At 34.1% G+C, this 26,979-nt stretch overlaps 1 pseudogene; it reads left to right on the forward strand.

Moving 5' to 3' along the window:
* Positions 1 to 18,302: 18,302 nt before the first annotated feature.
* LOC114098913 (large ribosomal subunit protein uL16-like) overlaps positions 18,303 to 26,979 on the forward strand; it is a 95,749-nt pseudogene continuing 87,072 nt past the window's right edge.

Consider the following 26,979-nt stretch of genomic DNA (forward strand, 5'->3'; position numbering starts at 1 on the left):
AAAAGAGTAAGCACATGTTGAAAATGTTGAAAAAGAAATGTCCTTATTCAGCTGTTTCGTGCTGGATTTAAGACTGAGATGAATTTCTGACTTTAAGTTTAATGTTCGTCGATCAGTCCTTTATGGATGATACTGTACTTATTTGTTATCATCTATTTTCTGTTTTCTATAATAAGGGAATTGTTAATGTTGATTTGGTTTGTTTTAAAGGGACAAGTATAAGTGATCTAAAATATAACAGAATATAAAATTTTTAATCCACATGGACATCAAAATCTACACGCTGAATTTCAATTGTGGAAATATGTATATGCTACTATTGAATCTTTACTCTTGACAGAGGTAAATTTTTATCTGATACAGAAGCTTTCATAGGACAGAAAAATAATTGAGTGTCTTGAAATTTTATTTGCTTCATTGGGAAGGCATTCTCAAATATCTAACTGGTTCATGAAATACTGTGAGCCTCTTTTGTAAATGCAATTGGAGTAACAATAAAATCACTTGAATTTTACCAACCAAGGCACCAATATCTTAATGACTTTATGATTCAGGATTTTATATTATTTCCTTATTGTCACAATCATATGAACTTGGTCTCCCATGGCATAAAAAAAGCAATTAACAGAAGAATTAAACTGGCAGAAAAGCAGAATTTTCTCTCTCCTTTGGAGAAAACTTAGTTTGCAAATTAAAAAAGGTTTCAATCATCTTTGAATTCTGCTACAGTTTGACCTAATTTACATTAACCAAATAATTGAAAGTAAATTATGCAGAGTGCCTGAAAGAGTTAAAAAGGTGTACTACAAAAAATATTCTAATACATATTATATTGAAAAGTCTTCTTTTAAGGTAGTTTAAGATTGATAGAATTAAATTCATTGGTCTTCAAAAGTTTGCAAATTTCAATTTTTCTTTTAACAAACGTGTTCTTTAAAACGGGAGGGAGTACCTAAAGGGTTCATATGAATATTTTGTTGAATATTTAAAAATTTTTAATTTTTTCCCCGTCTTCTAAATGACCATTTATTTACTGGTAGGTAAACATAGCCTTTACCTCTTTGTACTAAATGCCAATGAATATGTCAAATGGCAAAAGCAATGTTGCTGATGGAAATAAGTCCCTAAAAACTGTCTTTCGAATAAGGACAGAATCCTTCATTATTATATGGACCTTTAAAAATGAAAAAAGAAAGTAGAACAACCAGAGAAGACATGGAAGACGAAAAGAAAGGATAAGGTAGAAAGACTTCATCTATTGTTGCTGATTTCTAAGGGGAAGGGAGTCATGAGTCAAGGAAAGAACACAAGGCAGTCTCTAGAAGTTGAGACTGATCTAGGACTACAGCCAGCGAGAAAACAGAGAAACACACCTATAACCTATAGGTGTATGATACACCTATAAACCGTAGCTGTATGGAATGGAAATCTACCAACAACATACATGAACCTGGAAGGGGATTCCTCCTCAGAACTTCCAATAAGAAACATCCTTCCAGACACCTTGATTTATGCCTTATGAGTCCCATATTTAAATCTGACCTCAAGAACCGTACAACAATAAATGTATATTGTTTAAAACTAGCAAGTCTATAGTAATTTGTTATCATATCAATAAAAATCTGCCTACTTTATTGAAGATAATTTGTTTGAGTTCTACAATTATCTTCAGGAAAGCTAATATGGAAATAACTTACATATTCTGGAACTATTTCAGAAATGTAGAGATTATAAGGAAGCCCTAATGATAAATTAATTGACATAGCTGTTATTCTTATTTTTCTGTAGAGGGAGAAGAGAACATCTATTGAGACCACCTGGAAGTGCATAGAAATTACAAAATAACAGGGAGATTGAATGAAGGCAGAAATACAGTATAAACTTTGAAGTATTTAGAGAATTACTGAGAAATATCATGGTGTGTCATACATTATTAGTTATTATGTAATTTGGCAACTTGATACTATACAAACAAGCCAAGATTTGTCATTAACGTGAGAAAATGATGTTTATCATTCAATAAATCATATTATACACATAACACTTATTAAATTTATTTAATATTTTTATATATGCTTTTATACATAATTTGATCCTTACAACAATCCAAGTAAGCAGATATTTTCATTGTCATATACCTATAAAAATATCTCCAGCATTTGAGTTCAGGTCATATATCTCAAAATATGCACTTCAACAAATACCATAGGATTGTGCCTTTCTGTGGCCTTTTCTCTTAAGAGGATTCCGGGGCTAGAGACAGAGACTATGAACATAATTATTAATTTTAATTTTAATATTAAAAAGGAAAATACTACTATTATTGGTTAAACATTTCTGAGGGCAATTGTTTTATTATTACTAGATATAAATAATATAGGTACCAAAGGTTTCAATTTCCTATAAGTTTCCTCAAAAAAAGACTTAATTCAGAAAATTAATTTGAGAGAGCTACATCCTATTTCAACATCCACTATAAATATTTACACTTAGGTTATGATTTCATTCAGGTTTTGCTTTGGTGTATCTTATTTATCTATGAGATTTGTTGAGTATTCAGATCAAAATCAATTTATTTGAAATGTAGGTACACCTTTAAAATTAATACAGAATATTATCTTTTTTCAGGTGAAATCTTTTCTAGTCATTTGGACATATGAAGCTACCAGGTATTGTGTAAACTTGGTTGGGATAGATACTCTTGGAAAAAAAAAAAAACAAGAAAGAAATGATTTGAATCAGTGATTGAAGAAACTAGAAAAAATTATTCTTAATGTCTTTTATGTAGGTTAATCTACATAATAAAAAGCAATTATTAAAAGTTGCTAATTCATGTGGTCAACTCTCCATTAATTTAACAAAGAGTAAAAATAAATAATAAAAAACAGGAATTATTAAAAATATTGTCTGAATTTGATGCTTTTTTTCCTCTGTGTGTGTGTGTGTGTGTTTACATAGGAAAATAATTATTGAGCCAACTTCAAGATCACAGACAGAACATATGTGTTTGATTCTCCCTCTAATGATACTCTTAAATATACAGGATACTTCTTTTGTTTCTTTTAACAATGTTGTATAAAGGGACACAGAGATATCAAAGGAAAGGAAGTCTCAATAAAATTGTGCAAGAAAAGAGTTACATAAAAGATTTTTTCATGGGGGAAAGTAGAGGAGAGAGAGAGAAAAGAGAGCCTAGAAGAGAAGGCACCACAAACATTCTGGATGTTGGTGGAGGGAGCTCTTCTTCCTGTTGCTCCTCTAGCAGTAGGTAAGGATGAGGGGATTAATTAAAGATCTGTGCAGAGAATAGACTGTTTCCTATTCCTCTCACATATCCCTGGCCCACTGAGCAAAGGAGCTTGATGATTACCCTCAGGATAAAAACACACACACAAAAAGGATGTTCTCTTATACATAGAAAAGACACCTTGGGAGAAAGAGGGAAGTTAACATGAGTCTTGGCAAAACAATTAACGTCTCCTCAGGTTAGCCCCTCGAAGTTAGGACACGCACACCAGACTCAGCTGCCCATTTTATCCCTCAAGGGGCATTACTCATACATAAAACTCTTAATTTTACTCTTTCCTCAGTATTTCTTAAAATGATTTTATTTTAATGGAATATCTGATGTATATGAAAAAGTACAGTGCAGATAAATAACATAAAACAAAAACACAAGCTTAATATGCAGAGTTGGATAGCAAATTATGGTTTGTGCATTTTCCCATATTCTGCTCCTTTCTAACCCAAGGGTAATCACAATTCCAAATTTTGCTTTGTATTCTGCTTTTCGCAATTCTTTTGCTATCTTAAGAGTAAAACAAACATATCCAGAATTTCTCTTATCTTATGTCACTGGCATCACAGTGCACATATTTTTTTGCTACTGTCTTTGCTTATCATTATTATACTTTTGAGATTCAACTATATTAATTTGTGGTCCTGTAATTATTCTTTTACTGGATTACCATTATACGAATGGATCATGAGTTATTATTCATCTCTGATGGACATTTATATTATTTAAAGTTCTTGTTATTTTGATGATGCTAATGAACACTTTTGTATATGTTTCCTGGAGAATTTGTACAAGTATAAGATACATGAAATTATTGTATTTTGTGGGATAATTATTGACAGCTGTGCCATGTAGTGTCGAAATGTACTGATACAAGTTTCATTCCATTGTTTATACATATTTTAAGCTCACATTTATAAAGCATGAACTACCTGCTAGCCACTTCTACCAATTAGTGAGCAAAACAAACCAAATAACCAGACCTTTGTGGAACAAAGGTCCATATCAGTCTGTAAAAGTTCCTATTATTATGGTATTCCATATATTTATTGTTTTTTTGCCAATCTGGTTAGTATAAAATAGAATGCTATTTTGTGTTTTAAATCACAGAATACATTGTGTTTTTAAAATAATCTTTTAAAGTAGCTTAATTCAGAAACAATTCACATATATTTAATTGTGCATATTTAAAATGTGCCATCTTATGCTTGAAAATAAGCATATGTCATCACCACAAATAAGATAATGGAATTATATATCACTCCTCAAATTTTCATCTTGTTCATTTGGAATCCCTTCAGGCTACTTTTATTCACAAAAAGCTATTTATAAACTTCATTATGTAATAGTTTGCATATCTTCTTAGGTTATATAAATAGAATATGGAATGTAAATTTTTGGGCCTATATTCTTTCACTCAACAAGTTTCATACAAGTTGTACTACATGTCAATATTTCATGCCCTTTTGTTGCTGAATAGTATTCTATTGTATGGAATATATTATTTATTTAACCTGTTGAGAGAGAGAGAGAGAGAGAGAGAGAGAGAGAGAGAGAGAGAGAGAGAGAGAGAAATAGATACTGGGAATTGAACCCAAGGATGCTTTACCACTGAGCTCACTGAGCTACATCCCTAATCCTTTTTATTTTTTATTTGGAGACAGGATCTTGCTCAGGTGCTTAGGGCCTCACTTAATTTCTGAGGCTGTCCTTTAAACTTATGATCCTCCTGCCTTAGCCTCTAGAGTCACTGGGATTATAGACATGCACCACTGCACCCCGCTGTGGTTAACTTTTAATGAAACTGCCAAACTCTTTCCCACAAGTGTTCTACCACTTTTCATTCCCAATTGTAGCATATAAAATTTTATGTTCTCCCATATTCTCAGAAACACTTGATGTGGTCAGATGTTTTCATTATTATATTCTACTAAATGCATAATGGTATATTACCATGATTTTAATTCATGTTAATAAAATTATGTCAAGAATCTTGTTTGCAATGTCTAGCTTTCACTGAAGTTTCCAAATTTTGCCCATTTTTATGAGTCAACTATTGTCTTATTGAGTTTTGAGTATTCTTTATATACTGCATTCTAGATACACATTTTAAGATTTTTATTGTTTTAATGTTTTACACCTTTTAAAATCATGTATGTTAGCAACATTTTCTCCTAATCTGTAGCTTGTTTTTTTCATTTTCTTAGCTATGTTTACAACCGAGCAGATTCTTAAATTTTTGATGAAATGTCATATATGTTTGTTCTTCTAAGGATCATTCTTTTGTTCTTAAGAGAGCTTTGTCTAACTTTTATGCTCTCCTACACTTTCTCTGGGGGATTTTAAAATTTGGGCTCATGTACTACTTTGAGTTAAATTTTAAATTAACTGTGTATCATGAAGCCTGGATTTTTCTTCCTTCCTTTTATTTTCCCTCCTCCTTTCTTGTGTGTGTGTGTGTGTGTGTGTGTGTGTGTGTGTGTGTAGATATGCAATTATTCCAGAATCATTTATTTGAAAGACTTTGTTCTTGCTCTACCTTTGTATCTCTGTCAAAAGTCAGTTTCCATGTACTGGGGGGTCTATTTCTGGCAACCCCTTCTGGTTCAGCTCTTTTCTTTTCTGTTCATGTACCATGCTACCTTGATTGCTGAAGCTTTAAAATAGATCTGAAAACAGATAGTGTCACTCCTCCAACTTTTTTTTTTCCCCAGGTATTTTTTTAATCTATTTAGGTCTTTTATATTTCCACAAAGTTAGAATTACCTTCTAAATTTCTGCAAAGAAAGATTGTTGTGATTTTCATTGAGGTGCATTGCATGTATAGAGAAATTTGGAAATAAATAAAACCTTAAGATTATTCAGAGACATGAATGATGTATATCTTTCCATTTCTTTACTTAATCTTTAAATCTCTCAGCAACATTTTGTAAATGGCAGTGTACATTTCTTTCACATTATTTGTCAGGTATGTTTTTAAGTAGTACATATGTTAGAACATATTTTAGAAGCTAATGTTTTTCTAATTTTCAATGTACAGTTGTTCACTACCAGTACATAGATATACAATAGATATATAATTGATGTTTCTTTATTGGTATTTTATACAGAAAACTTGCTATGTTATTATTAGTTCTTAGTTCTGGTAGCTTTTGCGAAGGTTTTACCATTTTTTTTTTTTTGCAGAGGCAATCATGTCAATTAACAATAAAACCAATTTTGATTCTTTCTTTCCAGTTTATGTGCTTTTAATTTCTTTTTCTTTTTTGAGTGCACTGACTTGACCCTTTAGTTCAGTGCTGCATACAAGGGAAGAGAGCAAAAAATTCTGATTTAGTTTCACCACTAAATATGTCATTAGACCTAAGATTTTCCTAGATGCTGTTTACTAGAGAAGTTTTCCTCTATTCTCACTTTAAAAAAAATAGGAATATAAGTTAGATTTTCTTGAATCCTTTTTGTGTGTCTGTTAATATGATCACAAAATAGGCTAATCATGGGATCATGAATGTGTCAAAATGTCATACACATCATTAGGACATGTTACATAGTGAAAAGATTCTTGCAGACACCGATGTTGAGCTAGTAAAAAGAGAAAATAGACCTAAACTAATTACATATTCTTTTTTTTGGTACCAGGGTTTGAACCCAGAAGTGCTTAACCAATAAGCCATGTCCCTAGCCCCCCCCCCCTTTTTTCTGGTTGTTGTTTTACTTTTCTTTAGAGACAGGATCTCACTAAGTTGCTGAGGCTAACTGAACTTGCCGTCTTCCTGCCTCAGCCTCCGATGATCTTTTCTGAGGCAAAAAGTTTTCTTTAGCTGATAGGAGGGTAAATCTGAAAAAGTATGAGTGAGAATCAAAGTGCCACTTCTGGGTTGAAGATGTATGGGGCCATGTATTAGGAACCATATATTAGATCAGAGATAAAACCTTCTCACTGTGTCCACACATGGTACAAGGAACAAATAAGCTTTGGGGCTCTTCTGTGAGGACACTGATCCCATTCATGGAGTTTCCACCCTCATGACACAGTCCTCTTTCAAAGGCTCCATCTCTTAAAACTGTCACATAATTATTTCAGGAGTACATATTCAAACCATAGTAAGTAGTTTTTGGCTCTTAATAAATTTGTCCATTTCATCTAAGTTGTTAATGGTATTCGTATAAATTTCTTTATGATAGTCTTTCTTATAATTTTTCATCTATAATTTTTCTTCTCATTTCTGATATTGATAATTATGTATTTTCTCTTTTTCTCCTGGTCTATTTAGATGTGATAGAATGCCTTTAATATAACTCCTTTGATCGACACCTCCTCGTTTAAACACCTTTGTTTAGTTATCTTCATGAAGTCAAGGGTTGCCTGTTTCTATTTAATACAGTGTAGGTTATGAGATGTCACATCTAAGATTAGGCTATCAAAAAAGAAAAAAAATTGTCTTCCAATTTTTTCTTCCTCTCTTGCTCGCTCGCTCTCTCTCTCTCTCTCTCTCTCTCTCTCTCTCTTGCTTCACTTTAAGGGAAGCAAGAATGGCCCTGGGAGAGGCCACATGAAAATGAACTGATATATCTGGTCAACGACCAAAGAGGATCTGAGGCCTGGTAACAGCCATGTTAGTTACCTTAGCAGCACATTCTACACACAAGTCTTGAGAAGACTGTAGTTCTAGCCAACATATAGACAGAAACCTTACGACATATAGAGAGAGACACTCCAAGCCAGAGGATCTTTGCTATGCTATGCCTGGTGTTTTTACCCATGCCAGCTATTGATGATAATATTTGTTATATCAAGCCATTAATATTGAACAACATTTTATAGATAAATAATACTTAATACATAATAACGTACTTAGAGTGGAGTGGCCTAGAAAGGGGGCAGTAGATGGAGGCTGGAAGCGACTTTGAGTGAGTGAAAAAGAGACCCTAAATAGTCTTGGAGAGACTGTTGGTAAGAATCTGGAAGGCAAGAAACTCACCAGAAAGGATTTGAAAGGTAATGAAAAGGAAGATGTTATTGGAAACTAAAGGAAAAGATATCCCTGTTATGGAGAGGCAGAAAAATTAGCACGAATATCTACTTTAGAAAGACAAAAAGTAAGAAATGTATCTAATTAATTGGGTGATATAGCAAAGGAAATTTTCAAGTAAAATTTGGAGATAAATATTGATGGTCTCAATATCACCCTAAGGTTTAGTATTTCACAAGCAAGTCTCATGATACTCAATAAAATGCTATTATACCCAAAGTGATAGATTTTAGAGTACAAGAATACAGATTAAGATCAACAAAGAGAAAAAGCATATAGGCAAAAAAAAAGGTAAGGTTCAGAAGAAACCATTCATCAATTTCCATGTATCCTCTCTCCATGGTGTGATATGAATGTGCCTAACAGCTCCTTGAAGGCTTAGAAATGATAATCAAGGATACATACCCACAACTGAATCTGGTTTAAATGATGAGACTCTGGATTTGAGCTGATGCTATAAAGACATGAGATTTGAGGGGATTATATAGAGTAGTATATTTTGTATAAGGGGAGGATTGAGTCCTTAAAAGAGTGAGGCAGGATGGTGGTAGACAACCTGCAGAATGGCCAACATTGATCTTCATTTGATGGTATGCACAGCTGGATGTAGTCCCTTTACCACATGTCCTAGCTGGGCCTTGTGACTTGACAGAAGTAAGTAGAATATGATAAAAGTGATGAGGCATTGCTTTAGAAATCCATGTTCAAAAATATTCTGACCTCCTTTTTCTCTTGCTATCGCTCTCCTTTCTCTCTCTGAACTTCTGCTGGAGAAACAGCAGTGTGATAAATGTAATTCAGAAGACTACTTGAAAAGTGAGCACAAACTTGGGGCCACCAATTCTGTAGTATAGGTTTTCTCAATATAAGGACTATTGACATTTAAAGCCATTTGTCTTCACGGGTGTCACATGCATTGTAGGATGGTTAGCAACATCTCTGACTTTTACCTTTTCATGCTAGTAGTGATTTTGCAAGAGTGACAACCAAATGTGCCTTTAAATTTGTTCAAATGCCCCTGGCAGGGTCAAAATATTATTAGTTAAAACTACTGATTTCTTCAAATATGCAAAAACAACAAATTTAAAGATTTAGAATAGCCAGATTCATCTTAGAAATCTTAAATAAGAAATGGCTAGGGTGAGAATTCCTCTATTATATTTTAAGATATATTTCAAGCATGAGGATTAAAACTTTGTGATATTAATGTGGGAGTAAACAAACTGATCAATGGAATAAAATATACTACTTATAAACACATCCATACACACAAAGGAAGTTCATTTTTGGCAGAAGAGGCTTTGAATGTTATTGGAGAAATACAAGGTTTTAAAGAAATGGGATAAGATCATTCATTGGTAATTTATATACCAAAACAAAAATAAAAGGTAGCCATTACTCTATTATATATCATAAAACATTCATAGATAATGTTAAATAAAGTGCTAAATTTTACAGTTTTTAGAAAGCAATATATTACTGCTTAAATTATTTAGGTGAGGATTTTATCTGCTTTTCATACTAATAAAAATAGCTATCACTGGTTTTGTACCTTTATAAAACATTGAAGTAAAAGACAAACACATTTAAAGGTGGCACTAAGTCTGGTAAGATTATGGCCCCTACGAGCATGAACTTCTAAACAAACATTCATGATATCAAAATCCTTACTAGATTATTAACAGTAGTGTGATGATTAGGACTTCATTTAACTGGAATTCAATTTTCTGATCATCAAATGAGGATAAAAATTCCTGCTTCACATAATTATTGGGTGACTGTAGACAATATATAAAGTGCTTGGTACAATGTTGTATAGTGCATTAGGAGTGAGAGTTCATGTAGAGATAGCAGAGGCAGGAAATAGTAGTCTTCTGACCCTGGGAGAAATTTTAACCAGCGTTATTCTTGAATTATCACTTCAAGGATCTTATGAATTTTATGAATTCTAATTCTAAGTAGCATTAACCTTTGGTTTGGGTATGTGTGCTACATAAATTGTACAAGGATTAAAATAAAAAGAAAATAACCCACAACATGTAATATCTGTTATTGGTTTCCCATACTGAAATCATTTTTTACAACTTGTCATTCTGACAATTAAATACCAATATAAAATTTTTGCTTGTGCCTACTGATACTGAAATTATGACGGTTATTTATTGACAGTGGGCAGGATAATTACAGTGAATAGTCTGGCCATGGGCTAGTTAACTTGCAAGAAGCAGATACAGTTGAGGTTTAAAGTCTCAAAAATGACCTTTGAAATAGCTATATAAAATGACAAAGATCAGGAAAGAAGAAATTCTTTGCCAAAAAAGAATAACAAAGGGCTCATCTTACTATTAAAAAGTGTTAAATGTAACTAGTTATTTTATACCTGAATTCCTCTTCCATTTGTGTTTATTTGTATTTAAGTGAAGTTTTTGAATAGTGACAAGTGGAATATTATATCACTATAGTCATGTGGCTATTATACATTTTAGTTAGGGAGAGAGAGAGATACACATAAATAGTAAACTAAGAAAATCTGAGAACATTAAATTATATCTCTATTATTTTTATTAGAAGTATACCAGCATGATTCAAATTGTGATTGATATAACCTCTAGATCTAATTTGTGATTGAGCTATACAATCAAAACATTCCTGGTGACACAGTTCGACTGATTTAGACGTAGAAGTTGTCCACAAAAATGTTCACACATTTATATTTTATTTAATCTTAAATAACAATTAAAAGCTTTTTAGAAATATGATTGGTCAACAAATATACCAAAAAAAAAATGTTTACCACGTCTAGTAATTGGAGAAATGCAAATAAAAACTACACTGAGATTCTGTCTCACTTCAGTCAGAATGGCAATTATCAAGAATACAAGAAACAAATTCCTGTGCATACTGAGTGAGGACAATATTGAGATAGTACTACCAACTCAAAATTTTAACAAAGTTCAAAATATATGTTTCTTCTTAAAAAACACAAAAGGAATACAAGTTAACAATAAATATTGGTGAGGAAGTGGGGAAAATGGTACACTCATACATTGCTGGTAGGACTACAAATTGGTACAACTACTTTGGAAAGCAGTATGGAGATTCCTCAGGAAACTTGGAATGGAACCACCATTTGACCCAGTTATTCCACTCCTCTTTTTATACCCAAAGGACTTAAAATCAGCATACTGTAGTGATGCAGCCATATCAATCTTTATAGCAGCTCAATTAACAATAGTTAAGCTGTAGAACCAACCTAGGTGCCCTTCAACAGACAAATAGATAAAGAAAATGTGTTTTATGTACACAATGGAATATTACTTATTCAAGAAGAAGAATGAATTTTGTTATTTGCCAGTAAATGGATGGAAACTGGAGACTATCATGCTAAATGAAATAAGCCAGTCTCCAAAAAACCAAAGGCTGACTGTTTTCTATGATATGCACATGGTAACACACAGTAAGGGAGGGCAGGTGGAGAAGAGAAGTCATTGTATTGGACAAAGTGGAATGAAGGAAGGGGAGCAGGTATGGGGATATGAAAGATAGTAGAATGAATCGGACATTACTTTCTTATGATTATATATGAATACATGATCAGTGTAACACCACATCATGTACACCCACAAGTTTGGGAAAGTTATACTCCATGTATGTATAGTATGTCACAATACTCTCTACTGCCATATATATAAAGTTAAAAAAAGAAAGAAAAGAAAAACTTACTTTTATTTCCAGTACTGAGGATTGAACCCAGGGCTTCCTGCCTGTTTGGCAAGCAGGCATTCCAACTCTAAGCTACATCCCAATCCCAAAAGTTACTGATTTTTTTAAATCAGAAAAAAAAAAAAACTAATATAGGAAATCTAGCAAAGTCATAAGGCAGAGAACAAAAATCTTACTGTCAAAATTTTATTGTTTTAATAAAGTACAATTGTTTTATTTCTAAGTCTCATTCATATCAGACAGACTTAAGTGACCTTATGTTATTAATAAAGAGCTAGCATTAATGAATGACTCTTCATCAAGCTATAGTCACTTTACAGGTGTTATTATGGCATTCATGGTTCAAAACAGTTCATTGAAGTAGATCATATTATTTTTCCTATTTTACAGATAAGAAACCTGAGGTACAGAGAAATATAGTCACTCATACACATAATTTCACCAAACCAACTCTGGTAATTGAGATTAGGATCCTGTTCCAGGGCTTATTTAGAGCTGCCATTTAAATTACATTATATTGTCTCCTATTTAAAAAAAAAATAAAGTATTTTTCTAAATACATACAATATGTTTAGTTTAATATATGAAGATAAATATGATATAGTTTACCTAATTATAACTTTATTATCAAATATTTAGGCTATTTTCAGTATAGAACATTATAAAAAATATTTAAACAAAAATTATGAAAAAAAAATTAGCATTGCTTTTTAGAATAAATTAATAAAAGTAGATTTAAAGGGTAAAAAGCTCTAAGAATGCTTTGAATTTTTAAAACATGTTGCTAAATTGCTTTCCAAATGCACCCTGTTTCCCTGCAGTTTTACCAATATTGCAGCACAATTTTAAGGAAGGCAGAGATTTCTCTTTCTGCTTTGAAGAGAGAAGGCTTGGGATTTTACTGTTTCATACATCTTCATTTGCTCCCCCCACCCCCACCAAAAAAATAAAAACAAAAAAAAAGAAAGGGCATGCAAAGCACTTGGTTTGAAGTGTTTTCTATTTAGGGAAAGGTCAACTGGATGGGAAAGAGTCTATTTTTTTTTAAACAAACTCTGATTTGCAGAAAATAGAGAGTCATGTTAATTTGTTCTTATCCCACAATACTCATTACTCTGATATATATTGTGAGATTAGCAAGGGAAATTAGTAATCAGTGATGAGAAGGCATATTGTTTTATGAGATGACTTTGTTTCTAACACTTTTCCCAGTGGAAATGTTGATGAATGAATTGTACAAAACATAGTAATGGTGAAAGATTATAATCAGAGAAAATCACAATGGGTTACTTTTGTATTTCTTTAGAAGTTTAAAAGTTGCTTGCCCTGCAACAAGCCAGCTTATATAGTGAGGTTCAGAAGAGTGAACAATCTTGGCTCCACCCAACAAACAACACCCCATATTCTGACTACCACTCCCCTAATAATTACTGAGGAGTTATGAAACTGAAATTGGGATTCCAGCCCTTGCATATCCACTGGTTTTTTTGCAGCTATGAATGTATCATAAAAATTCAGTACATTTTTGAGGATTTTACAAGTTGCTATTCATTTTCCCCTTGAAAGACTTCTTCTGGCAAAATCTTTCAATGTATTTGAGAGAGAAGTTGGACTAAATAAAGGTGGAATTCTTTTTTTTAAAATAAAAAGGAGTAATAAAAATAAATTACAATTTTTATGAAAGAATATTTGTTGAAAATTGCTTTCACAAATAGTAATTGGCCAGAGATTTTTATAGAGGAGTTAATAGTAATCACCACACATCACACCACATGTATGTCATATCCATCATCTCCTATTATTATTTTTATGATCATGGTAGATATTACACATAGCAAAAATGTAGAAGCCCAGATTGAGGATGGTGAGCGACTGGCAAGAGGTCAAATGCGTAGCAAGTGGCATGGTAGAGATTCACATTATTTTAAAAAATGTTATTTATTTATTTTTTAAATTTCATACATGTAAACACTCAAACTTCCCCACAAGGGAAGACATTATGTACAATGCAACTAGCTGTGTTTTAGTTTTTTGAGTTGACATATTTTCAAATTGGATTGGGTATGCAATAAATGTATTTTATTAAACACATTTTTTAAAGGGGTGGTTAAAAACTCCCAAAGGCTTAAGTGAAAAAGAAAATTAATGATCTCGCCCATTGTATTTCTTCTTTTGTTGAAATAGCTTATATGTCCTCTTTATTTCATGTGCAAGATTTTATTACTTCAAGCATCTGATTTCAATTTTATTATATGAAAATCATTTTCAATCTCAGGCAAACCACGTCTTGCTCATCTTGCATTTTCCGAGTGGGAGACTCGTGGTTACACTCATAGCATTATTTAGTTACATCTATTTGAGTCAACAGTCAAAGGTTGCACGTGCCTGTTTATTTCCCTATTGCTCTTGTTCAAAATGACATTTACTTAAGTTGTCATTTCTTATTAAAAATAGTAAAACGTGAAATAAAATGAAATATTTTTAATTTTCTGTTGATCTCTTGGTGGTCCCTCTTTCAACCTGCCAGTCCACTGTCCGAACCACTTGATCAAGCAGCTAACCTCTTTATTTCACATTTTTATTTACATTCTTTAGAATCTGAACTAAAAATAATTGTGTTTACACACCAGAGTAATGACGGAAATTATGTTTTTAACTATGTTAGTTAAATTAGGTGCTATATAAGGTCCAACTACATAATTCAAGAAAGCCAAGAATGCAACGATTTTGTAGTACTACATACACATTTTAATTGGTATAAAACAACAGTAAAATTACCTTTCTCTTCTTGAATGGTAATATAGTGAAAAAGCACTTATATGTTTTAGAGGCTCAGTATCATAAAGTATAGAGGATGTTCTTCTCCTGAAGAGTTGTGTCTTGTTTATTCATTTTTAAAAATCTTATTTTATTTGTAGATGTTGTGGTTTAGAATGACCTATTAAAGACTGAATTGAACTGTATTAAATGCAATCAGTGGACAAAACATCATTCAAAGTACTCTTGAGTTCAGGTTGGATTATAAGGAATATCTCAAAGGGTGTGTTTGAGCAGCTAACTTATACACTTGTCTGAAAATCAATACTGAGTACTATGGGAAGATATAAAAAGAATTCTTCTGAAACTTTGTTCAAATTCAGTTTGCGGATGGCTTACTGAACTAATCATCATAACATAAGGCCCTTGGCAAAAAGTCTTGATATCAAGTCCTCTTGAGCTGTTTATTTCATTCTTCCTCTACACATGCAGAATTATTTTATTAATGTGAGAATATTGAATAATTAGTATGAGTCAGTGCCCTAAGGTGTCTGGAAAAATATGTACCTTTATGTTACTTATTTAATAGTTTGTGCAAAAAATACTCCAATTATTTGGAATTTAAATGAAGCAACCTATGAATTCAATATTTCTAGCAGAACAATTGAAAATTGATGTTTTATTTTAGCATTACATATTTTAAATACATTTTTTGTAATATATTGAAATACATAGGCTATATTTTATGCATTTACATTATTATAAATATTTGTATTCATAGCATGTTAAAATTTTCAGACATAGAAGTCTTATTTTTGATTTTAAAACATCCTTTACAAATGTATAATTATTTGTCTTTGTTGCTGTAATCTAGTTTGAAATTAAACCATACATATGATTATGTATGTTATTGTATATGGTCATTGTAGTAGTTTGTGGAGTTCTGGTGTCATTTCTAAAATGTTTTTTTATTCACTTTGCTTTATTTCTTTCTGTGATGTTTGAGGTTTTGAAAGAGAAATAGAGTTATGGTTGGGCTTTGACAAGAGATAAGGTTGTCATCTAGAGAACTTAAGCAGAAAGAAATATACTCATAAATTATAAACTATAGAGAAATAGGAGGTCAGTAACTTCTCTGGATTTGCTTTGTTTACCATTCATTTGACAGACTCATAACTAGTGTATGTCTAAAGATCTTAAAGCCTCAAACCTCAAAAAACATATACACAAACTTTCAGTTTACTCTAACATCAGCAAAATAAAACTTGCTTCCCGTAGATCAGGCTTTTTCTTTTCTCTTTTCTTTTTCCCTCTTAAAACCTTTATGAAACCAATGAGGATAAAATGAAGACATTTTATGAACTCGTAAACTTTCTTTTCTGTCTGAAAATTGTTCTTTTTGACAAATTTCCAATCAAGTGTCCCTCTACCTTCTTGCTCAGGTTTCCAAATCTAGTTTTCCTTTCAGGTAGTCATGCAATGTATCTCTCATGGGAAATTTAATCCAAAGCATTCTGTTACTTTAAGGGTAAGATAATGCCAAATCAATACATTAGATATTCAACTCACCATATTTCCACAATCAATTATTTAAGTAAACTAGTCATACCACTAATATTTTATGGAATTACTTTGTGTAATATGCTGGGGTGGGGATTTCTACTTCAGGTTACAGTGGAACATGAAGATCTGCATTAACTCTTCCACTTACATTAAGCAGTAGTTCACACTGATTGAAAAAGACAGAATCAGAATTTTTGGAGCTGTATCTCACAGAGGAAGGAATTACAGAAAACTCTGAAGATCTGCAGAGGGTCTGCTGGAATCCTGGGCTAAGAACTACCTATATGAGAAGATCCTAATCAATGATGGATAAAGTACCACCACAAAGCAGTAGGTTAAATCTTTCCAGGGCTCCAGTTAAGACTGGGGATACTTTGTTTCCTGCTCATCCATGTATGTAAGGACCTCATAATGCCCAGGCCTCAGGTGGAATATTCTGAAGACTATTACTTATACATTGGGGCACAATAAGACATACTCATGCTCTAGTAAAGCTCAAAATCAAGCCTAGAAGGACTCAAACTGATTTCAAGCAATCTAACTGTGGTCCAAAAAGAAATCCTACCAATAATTAAATGAATGAAACATTGTCCAACATTGTCAAGTTTATAACATCTGGAAGCCAAATAAAACAACATGCCAGTCATGGGACAAAATAAAATTTACAATTTAGTGTAAAAAACAATAGGAGTGAACACAGAAGTGAGAAAGATGATGGTAATAACAGATAAGATTGTTAAAAACAGATACTGTAAATATGTTCCGTGTACTGTAAAAAGTGAGCACATAAATAAGATGAGGAAAGCAATAGAATATATATATATATATTTTTTAAAAAAGAGAGGCAATGGAATTTCTAGGGATGAACAAATAAAATACCTGAATTAAAAATTTATACAATGACTCCTCTTTCGCTTCGCTCCGGGCAGAGAAGGTGAATGTGTAATCAGCAGTGGATTGTAAGTACCCGAGGCAAAGAAAGCTCAGTGCGCCCTGCCTTTTTTTTTTTTAATACAGGGAGAGTTTGTGGATTGGGATTGTTGGCTGGGCTGCGATTTCTGTGCCGAAAATCCACTCCGCGGGAGCCGCCATTTGCTCTCTGCTAGCTGTCTTGATGGCTATGTCTACATTGTCCGGCAGCCGCACCTAGAGGTTGGAGCTGGACTGCTTGCCGAGCCCTGTCCTCCGAAGGCTGGACCGCAGCGCCTGGGTCGCCTGTTCGCCGCTGCACCCTCGGGCAGAGCCTGCTCTGGGGTCATTCTGCATCCCCCTGCGAGGGGACCCGTGCTCCAGAGGAGGGGGCCGGAGAGCCGCGGCGGCAGCCCCTTGGGCCCCGGGGGCTGAGCACCGGGCCGCGGCACAGCTATGGTCGCGGACGAGCGCGGCGCCCCTGAGCGTGGCCCCGGGGAAGAGGCGACGGCGGCAGGGTTTAATTTCTAGAAATCTGGACTGGAAACAGAAGCAGCAGTTTGTATAATCCCAAGAACTTGCTTATGCCAGGAAGCTGTAAGGGCAACATAAATATCATTGAGGAGATCTAACATGGCAGCGGGCGGGGAGAGATCAAGTCTCTGACCTCTTCAACTGCGCGGGCATAGGGAGCTGTAAATTGTATAAATGCTGTTTGCTCAGGATCACTAGGCAATGCTGAGCTGATGTGGATCTGGGGTGTACAGTCTGGGCCCCTCAGAACACACACACCGAGCCCGGATCGGCTGCATTCAAGCTCCGGTTCGCCTGCTTCTCGTGACTCAGCACTAACAATCCTGCTGAAATAACTGGTCAGCCCTTATGAACTTACAGAGGTAAAAACCAACTGAGCCTTCATAGGCAGTGGCCACAGGATTGAAACGGGGATTGGGAGAGACAGTCAGGACCCACCCGTTGCATTGGTCAGCCGGCAAAGGGAACGAACAGTCACCATTTGCATGGGATACCACCTTGGCAGAGAACTGACGTCACGGGCGGAGGAGACAACTGCATTGAAACTAGCACGACAGGGCTCCCAGGAGCAGCAGACATGGCATGTAGCCAGTATTGTGGTGAGCGTCACAGGTGAGCGTGGCCTGGCTTAATGAAACACAAGAGAAGGCCCTAGGCACTCAGGATTGGAGACTCGCCCAGTCTGTGAGGAAGAGCTGCTACACAGTGATTGGTTCCCACCTAGTGAGAGGAGAAGCTTGACCCAGTGGGCACAGTTCCACCTACTGGAAGAGAAATTAATCGAACTCTATGACTGCATTTATTATTATTATTATTATCATTTTTTTTCTTTTTCTTTTTTTTCTTTCATTTTCAATTTTTTGTTGTTGTTGTTCTTTAACTTTTTTAAATGTTTCTAATTTTTTTTAATTTTTTAATTTTTATTATTATTATAATTTTTTAATTTTAATTTTCATTATTTTTATTATCATTATTATTTTTGTAAAAAAATTTTTTTCTTTTCTTTCTTTCTTTATTTTATAACTTTTTTGTGTGTGTTTTGTTTTTGTTTCTTTTGTCTTTTCATTTCTTTTCAATTTCCTTATTCCCCCTTCCTTGAATTCTACCTGCCTACTCTCATTCTCTTTAGTGACTTCTTCCCTTCCCTTCTAATATCTTTCCTCCCAAGCACCAAATAAATTTATAAGAGTAAACAGTAACTCAGCAGTCAAGCAGAACAAGAAGTAACATGAGCAGCATAAAAAAGCAAGGAAGAAAAGGGGTACAAACAATGAAGGACAGCCTAAATATTCAGGAGGACCTAGAGTCAGCAGAAAAATGATCATATAAAGAACTCAAGGAATACCTTAGATGGAATGGAACCTTAAAGAGGATACGAGACACCAAATCCAAACAGTGAAAGAACACTTTGAAAATGAATTACATAAACAGATAAAAGAAGAAGTTTAGCATCTTTATCAGGAGATAGAGATTATAAAAAAAAATCAAACAATAATTCTAGAAATGAAGGAAATGATAAACCAAATTAAAAACTCAATCGAGAGTATCACTAACAGAGTGGAGCAAGTAGAAGCCAGAACGTCAGATAATGAAGACAAAATATATCATCTTGAAAAGAGCCTAGCCAACTCAGAAAGGCTGGTTAAAAATCACGAGACAAACATCCAAGAGATATGGGATAACATAAAAAAACCAAACCTACGAGTCATCGGGATAGAAGAAGGTACAGAGATTCAAACCAAGGGAATGAGTAGACTGCTGAATGAAATAATTACAGAAAACTTTCCAGAAATAAAAAAGGAAACGGATATACAAATTTTAGATGCATACAGGACACCGAGCACACAAAGTCACAGTAGACCAACGCCAAGACACATTGTTATGAAGATATCCAATATACAGAACAAAGAGAAAATATTAAAAGCTACAAGAGAAAGGAGGCAGATTACATTCAGGGGTAAACCAGTAAGGTTAACAACGGATTTTTCATCACAGACACTGAAAGCGAGAAGATCCTGGAACAACGTATTTCAAACACTGAAAGACAATGGATGCCAACCAAGAATTCTGTATCCAGCAAAATTAAGCTTCAGGTACGACAACGAAATAAAAATCTTTCATGATAAACAAAAGCTAAAAGAATTTGCAGCCAGAAAACCAGCACTGCAAAGCATCTTGAGCAAAACACTACACGAGGGAGAAATGAAAAACAATAACCAAAACCATCAGTGGGAAGTGCCTCTATAAAAACAGAGGGCAGGGGGAAAGCTAACCATGGAGAAACAAACTAAATTAAATTAAAAAAAAAGAAGATAAATAATCAAACATGGCTGGAAGTACAAACCATATATCAATAGTAACTCTAAACGTTAATGGCTTAAACTCTCCAATAAAGCGACATAGGCTGGTAACATGGATTAAAAAAACAAATCCAACAATATGCTGCCTCCAGGAGACACATCCGATTGCAAAAGACATACACAGGCTGAAGGTGAAAGGTTGGGAAAAAATATACCACGCACACGGTCCTCGTAAGCAAGTAGGGGTGGCCATCCTCATATCGAATAAAATCGACTTCAAGACTAAGTTAATCAAAAGGGATAAGGAAGGACATTATATATTGTTAAAAGAAACCATTCACCAACAAGACATAACAATTATCAATATTTATGCACCAAATAATGGTGCTGCGACGTTTATAAAACAAATTCTCCTCAAGTTCAAGAATCAAATAGACCACAACACAATAATTATGGGTGACTTCAACACACCTCTCTCACCATTTGACAGATCCTCCAAACAAAAGTTGAATAAAGAAACTATAGAACTCAATATCACAATCAACAACCTAGACTTAACTGACATATATAGAATATATCAACCATCATCAAGTAGATATACTTTTTTCTCAGCAGCACATGGATCCTTCTCAAAAATAGACCATATATTATGCCATAGGGCAACCCTCAGTAAATATACAGGGGTGGAGATAATCCCATGCATTTTATCTGATCATAATGGAATGAAACTGGAAATCAATGATAAAAGAACGAAGGAAAAATCCTACATCACATGGGAAATGAACAATATGTTACTGAATGATCAATGGGTTACAGAAGACATAAAGGAGGAAACCAAAAAATTCTTAGAGATAAATGAAAATACAGACACAACATATCGGAATCTATGGTACACAATGAAAGCAGTTTTAAGAGGGAAATTCATCGCCTGGAGGTCATTCCTCAAAAAAAGGAAAAACCAACAAATAAATGAGCTCACACTTCATCTCAAAGCCCTAGAAAAGGAAGAGCAAAACAACAGCAAATGTAGCAGAAGGCAAGAAATAATTAAAATCAGAGCGGAAATCAACGAAATTGAAACAAAAGAAACTATTGAAAAAATTAACAAAACTAAAAGTTGGTTCTTTGAAAAAATAAATAAGATCGACAGACCCTTAGCCATGCTAACGAAGAGAAGAAGAGAGAGAACTCAAATTACTAACATATGGGATGAAAAAGGCAATATCACAACAGACGCTACAGAAATACAGAAGACAATTAGAAATTATTTTGAAAACCTATATTCCAATAAAATAGAAGATAGTGAAGACATTGATAAATTCCTTAAGTCATATGATTTGCCCAGACTGAGTCAGGATGATACTCACAACTTAAACAGACCAATATCAATAGATGAAATAGAAGAAGCAATCAAAAGACTTCCAACCAAGAAAAGCCCAGGACCGGAAGGGTATACAGTGGAGTTTTACAAAACATTTAAGGAAGAATTAATACCAATACTTTTCAAGCTATTTCAGGAAATAGAAAAAGAGGGAGCTCTGCCAAATTCATTCTATGAGGCCAACATCACCCTGATTCCAAAACCAGACAAAGACACCTCAAAGAAAGAAAACTACAGATCAATATCTCTGATGAACCTGGATGCAAAAATCCTCAATAAAATTCTGGTGAATCGGATACAAAGGCACATCAAAAAAATTGTGCACCATGATCAAGTAGGATTCATCCCTGGGATGCAAGGATGGTTCAATATACGGAAATCAATAAATGTTAATCACCACATCAATAGACTTAAAGATAAGAACCATATGATCATCTCAATAGACGCAGAAAAAGCATTCGACAAAGTACAGCATCCCTTTATGTTCAAAACATTAGAAAAACTAGGGATAACAGGAACTTACCTCGACATAGTAAAAGCTATCTATGCTAAGCCTCAGGCTAGCATCATTCTCAATGGAGAAAAATTGAAGGCATTCCCCCTAAAATCTGGAACAAGACAGGGATGCCCTCTATCACCACTTCTATTCAATATAGTTCTCGAAACACTGGCCAGAGCAATTAGACAGACGAAAGAAATTAAAGGCATAAAAATAGGAAAGGAAGAACTTAAATTATCACTATTTGCGGAGACATGATTCTATACCTAGAAGACCCAAAAGGGTCTACAAAAAAACTACTAGAACTAATAAATGAATTCAGCAAAGTGGCAGGATATAAAATCAACACGCATAAATCAAAGGCATTTCTGTATATCAGCGACAAAACTTTTGAAACGGAAATGAGGAAAAACACTCCATTCACAATATCCTCAAAAAAAAAAAAAAAATACTTGGGAATCAACCTAACAAAAGAGGTGAAGGATTTATACAATGAAAACTACAAAACCCTAAAAAGAGAAGTAGAAGAAGATCTTAGAAGATGGAAAAATATACCCTGTTCATGGATAGGCAGAACTAACATCATCAAAATGGCGATATTACCAAAAGTTCTCTATAGGTTTAATGCAATGCCAATCAAAATCCCAATGGCATTTCTTATAGAAATAGATAAAGCAATCATGAAATTCATATGGAAAAATAAAAGACCCAGAATAGCAAAAGCAATTCTAAGCAGGAAGTGTGAATCAGGTGGTATAGCGATACCGGATTTAAAACTATATTACAGAGCAATAGTAGCAAAAACAGCATGGTACTGGTACCAAAACAGGCGGGTGGACCAATGGTACAGAATAGAGGACACAGAGACTAATCCACAAAACTACAACTATCTTATATTTGATAAAGGAGCTAAAAGCATGCAATGGAGGAAGGATAGCATCTTCAACAAATGGTGTTGGGAAAACTGGAAATCCATATGCAACAAAATGAAACTGAATCCCCTCCTCTCGCCATGCACAAAAGTTAACTCAAAGTGGATCAAGGTGCTAGATATCAAATCAGAGACTCTGCGTCTGATAGAAGAAAAAGTTGGCTCCGATCTACATATTGTTGGGTTGGGCTCCAAATTCCTTAATAAGACACCCATAGCACAAAAGTTAATAACAAGAATCAAAAAATGGGACTTACTTAAACTGAAAAGTTTTTTCTCAGCAAGAGAAACAATAAGAGAGGTAAATAGGGAGCCTACATCATGGGAACAAATTTTTACTCCTCACACTTCAGATAGAGCCCTAATATCCAGAGTATACAAAGAACTAAAAAAATTAAACAATAAGAAAACAAATAACCCAATCAACAAATGGGTCAAAGACCTGAACAGACACTTCTTAGAGGAGGACATACAATCAATCAATAAGTACATGAAAAAATGCTCACCATCTCTAGCAGTCAGAGAAATGCAAATCAAAACCACCCTAAGATACCATCTCACTCCAGTAAGACTGGCAGCCATTATGAAGTCAAACAACAACAAGTGCTGGCAAGGATGTGGGGAAAAGGGTACTCTTGTACATTGCTGGTGGGACTGCAAACTGGTGCGGCCAATTTGGAAAGCAGTATGGAGATTCCTGGGAAAGCTGGGAATGGAACCACCATTTGACCCAGCTATTGCCCTTCTCGGACTATTCCCTGAAGACCTTAAAAGAGCGTACTACAGGGATACTGCTACATCGATGTTCATAGCAGCACAATTCACAATTGCTAGACTGTGGAACCAACCCAGATGCCCTTCAATAGATGAATGGATAAAAAAATGTGGCATTTATACACAATGGAGTATTATACAGCACTAAAAAATGACAAAATCATGGAATTTGCAGGGAAATGGATGGCACTAGAGCAGATTATGTTTAGTGAAGCTAGCCAATCCCTAAAAAACAAATACCAAATATCTTCTTTGATATAATGAGAGCAACTAAGAACAAAGCAGGGAGGAAGAGCAGGAAGAAAAGATTAACATTAAACAGATACATGAGGTGGGAGGGAAAGGGAGAGAAAAGGAAAATTGCATGGTAATGGATGGAGACCCGCATGGTTATACAAAATTACATATAAGAGGTTGTGAGGGGAATGGGAAAATAAACAAGGAGAGAAATGAATTACAGTAGATGGGGTAGAGAGAGAAGATGGGAGTGGAGGGGAGGGGAGATAGTAGAGGATAGGAAAGGTAGTAGAATACAACAGTTACTAATAGGGCATTATGTAAAAATGTGGATGTGTAACCGACATGATTCTGCAATCTGTATTTGGGGTAAAATTGGGAGTTCAAAACCCACTTGAATCAAATGTATGAAATATGATATGTCAAGAGCTTTGTAATGTTTTGAACAACCAATAAAAAAAAGAAAAAAAATTTATACAATGAGATTAAGAGATCCTACATAGTTAAAAAAAGTAAATTTGAAGATACAGCAATATAAAATATTCAAAATCAAACACTGAGAAGACAGAAAAAGATGAACATCAGTGAATTGTAGAAACATATGAACCTTAAAAGTAGCCAGAGAATTTTGATTGGAATTGCGTTAAATCTATAATACTTTTAGTAGTATGGTCATTTTGACAATATTAATTCTGCCCATCCAAGAACATGGGAGATCTTTCCATCTTCTAAGGTCTTCTTTAATTTCTTTCTTTAGTGTTCTGTAGTTTTTTTTGTAGAGGCCTTTCACCTCTTTTGTTAGGTTGATTCCCAAGTATTTTATTTTTTTGAGGTTATTTTAAATGGGGTAGTTTTCCTCATTTTCCTTTCAGAGGATTTGTCACTGATATAAAGAAATGCCTTTGATTTATGAGTGTTGATTTGTATCCTGCTACTTTGCTGAATTAATTTACTAGTTCTAGAAGTTTTCTGGTGGAAATTTTGGGGGTCTTCTATGTATAGAATCATATCATCTGCAAATAGAGATAAAATAGATTTAAAAAAATGCTAATTTGAGTTCTATCTGTATCTCTTAAATTTCTTTTGTTGGTCTAATTGCTCTGGCCAGTGTTTCAAGAACTATGTTGAATAGAAGTGGTGAAAGAGGGCATCCCTGTCTTGTTCCTGTTTTTAGAGGGAATGCTTTCAATTTTTCTCCATTTAAAATGATGTTGGTGTTGGCTTAGATAGATAGCTTTTACAATGTTGAGATATGTTCCTGTTATCCCTTAATTTTCTAGTGTTTTGAACATGAAGGGGTGCTGTATTTTGTTGAAAGCTTTTTCTGCATCTATTGAGATGGTCATTTAGTTCTTATCTTTAAGTCTACTGATGTGATGAATTACATTTATTGATATCCATAGGTGGAACCAACCTTGCATCCCTGGGATGAACCCCACTTGAATGTAGTGCACTATCTTTCTAATATGTTTTTATATTCAATTTGCCAGAATTTTATTCATAATTTTGTATCTATATTCATTAGAGATATTGGTCTGAAGTTTTTGTTCTTTGATGTGCCTTTGCCTAATTTTGGAATCTGGGTGACATTGGCCTCCTATGATGAATTTGGAAGTGCTGCCTCTTTTTTTATTTCCTGAAGTAAATTGAAGAGTATTGGTATTTAGTTCTTTTTTAAAGGTCTTATAGAACTCAGCTATGTATTCATCCAGTCCTAGGCTTTTACATTCCTCATAGAAATAGAAAAATCAGTCATGAAACTTATCTGGAAAAATAAGAGACCCAAAATAGCTAAAGCAATCCTTATAAAGAAGAGTGAAGCAGGTGGCATCAATATACCAGACCTTAAACTATACTTTAGAGCAATAGTAACAAAAATAGCATGGTATTGGCATGAAAATAGACTGGTGGACCAATTCTACAGAATAGAGAACACAGAGACTAACCCACAAAACTACATTTATCTTATATTAGACAAAGGTGCCAAAAACATACATTGGAAAAAAGACAGCATCTTCAACAAATGGTGCTGGTAAAACTGGAAATCCATATGCAACAAAATGAAATTAAGCCCCTGTCTCTCACCATGCACAAAACTCAAAGTGGATCAAGGACCTAGGAATTAAACCAGAGACCTTGCATCTAATAGAAGAAAAATAGGCCTAAATCTCCATCATATAGGATTAGTCCCCTGCTTCCTTAGTTAGACTCCTTTAGCACAAGAATTAAGATCAAGAATTAATAAATGGGATATATTCAAACTAAAAAGCTTCTTCTAAGCAAAAGAAACTATCAACCTACAGTTTGGGAGCAATTTTTTTTTCCACTTACACATCAGATAGAGCACTAATCTCTAGGGTATATAAAGAACTCAAAAAGCTAAACACCAGAAAAAACAAATAACCCAATTAATAAATGAGCCAAGGAACTGAACATATACTTCTCAGAAGAGGATATACAATCACTCAACAAATATATGAAAAAATGTTCAACAGCTCTAGGATTTAGAGAAATGCAAATCAAAACTACGCTAAGATTTCATCTTACTCCAGTCAGAATGGCAGCTACTAAGAGTAAATACAACAATAAGTGTTGGCAATGATGTGGGATAAAAGGCACACTCATACACTGCTGGTGGGATTGCAAAATGGTGCAGCTAATATGGAAAGAAGTATGGAGATTCATTGGAAAACTTGGAATGGTACCACCCTTTGACCCAGGTATCCTACTCCTCAGTGTATACCAAAAGGACCTAAAAAACAGCATACTACAGGGACATAGCCACATAAATGTTTATTGCAGCACAATTCACAATAGCTAAACTGCAGAACCAACCTAGATGCCCTTCAGTAGATGAATGGATAAAGAAAATGTGGTATATATACACATTGGAATGTTACTCAGCAATAAAAGAGAAAAAAAATCATGGCATTTGCAGGTAAATGGATGGAGTTAGAGAATAAAATGCTAAGTGAAATTAGCCAATCCCAAAAAATCAAATGTTGAGTGTTTTCTCTGATATAAGGAGGCTGATTCATAG

This window comes from Marmota flaviventris, chromosome 10 (genome assembly GCF_047511675.1).
Source record: "Marmota flaviventris isolate mMarFla1 chromosome 10, mMarFla1.hap1, whole genome shotgun sequence".
NCBI classification, from domain to species: domain Eukaryota; kingdom Metazoa; phylum Chordata; class Mammalia; order Rodentia; family Sciuridae; genus Marmota; species Marmota flaviventris.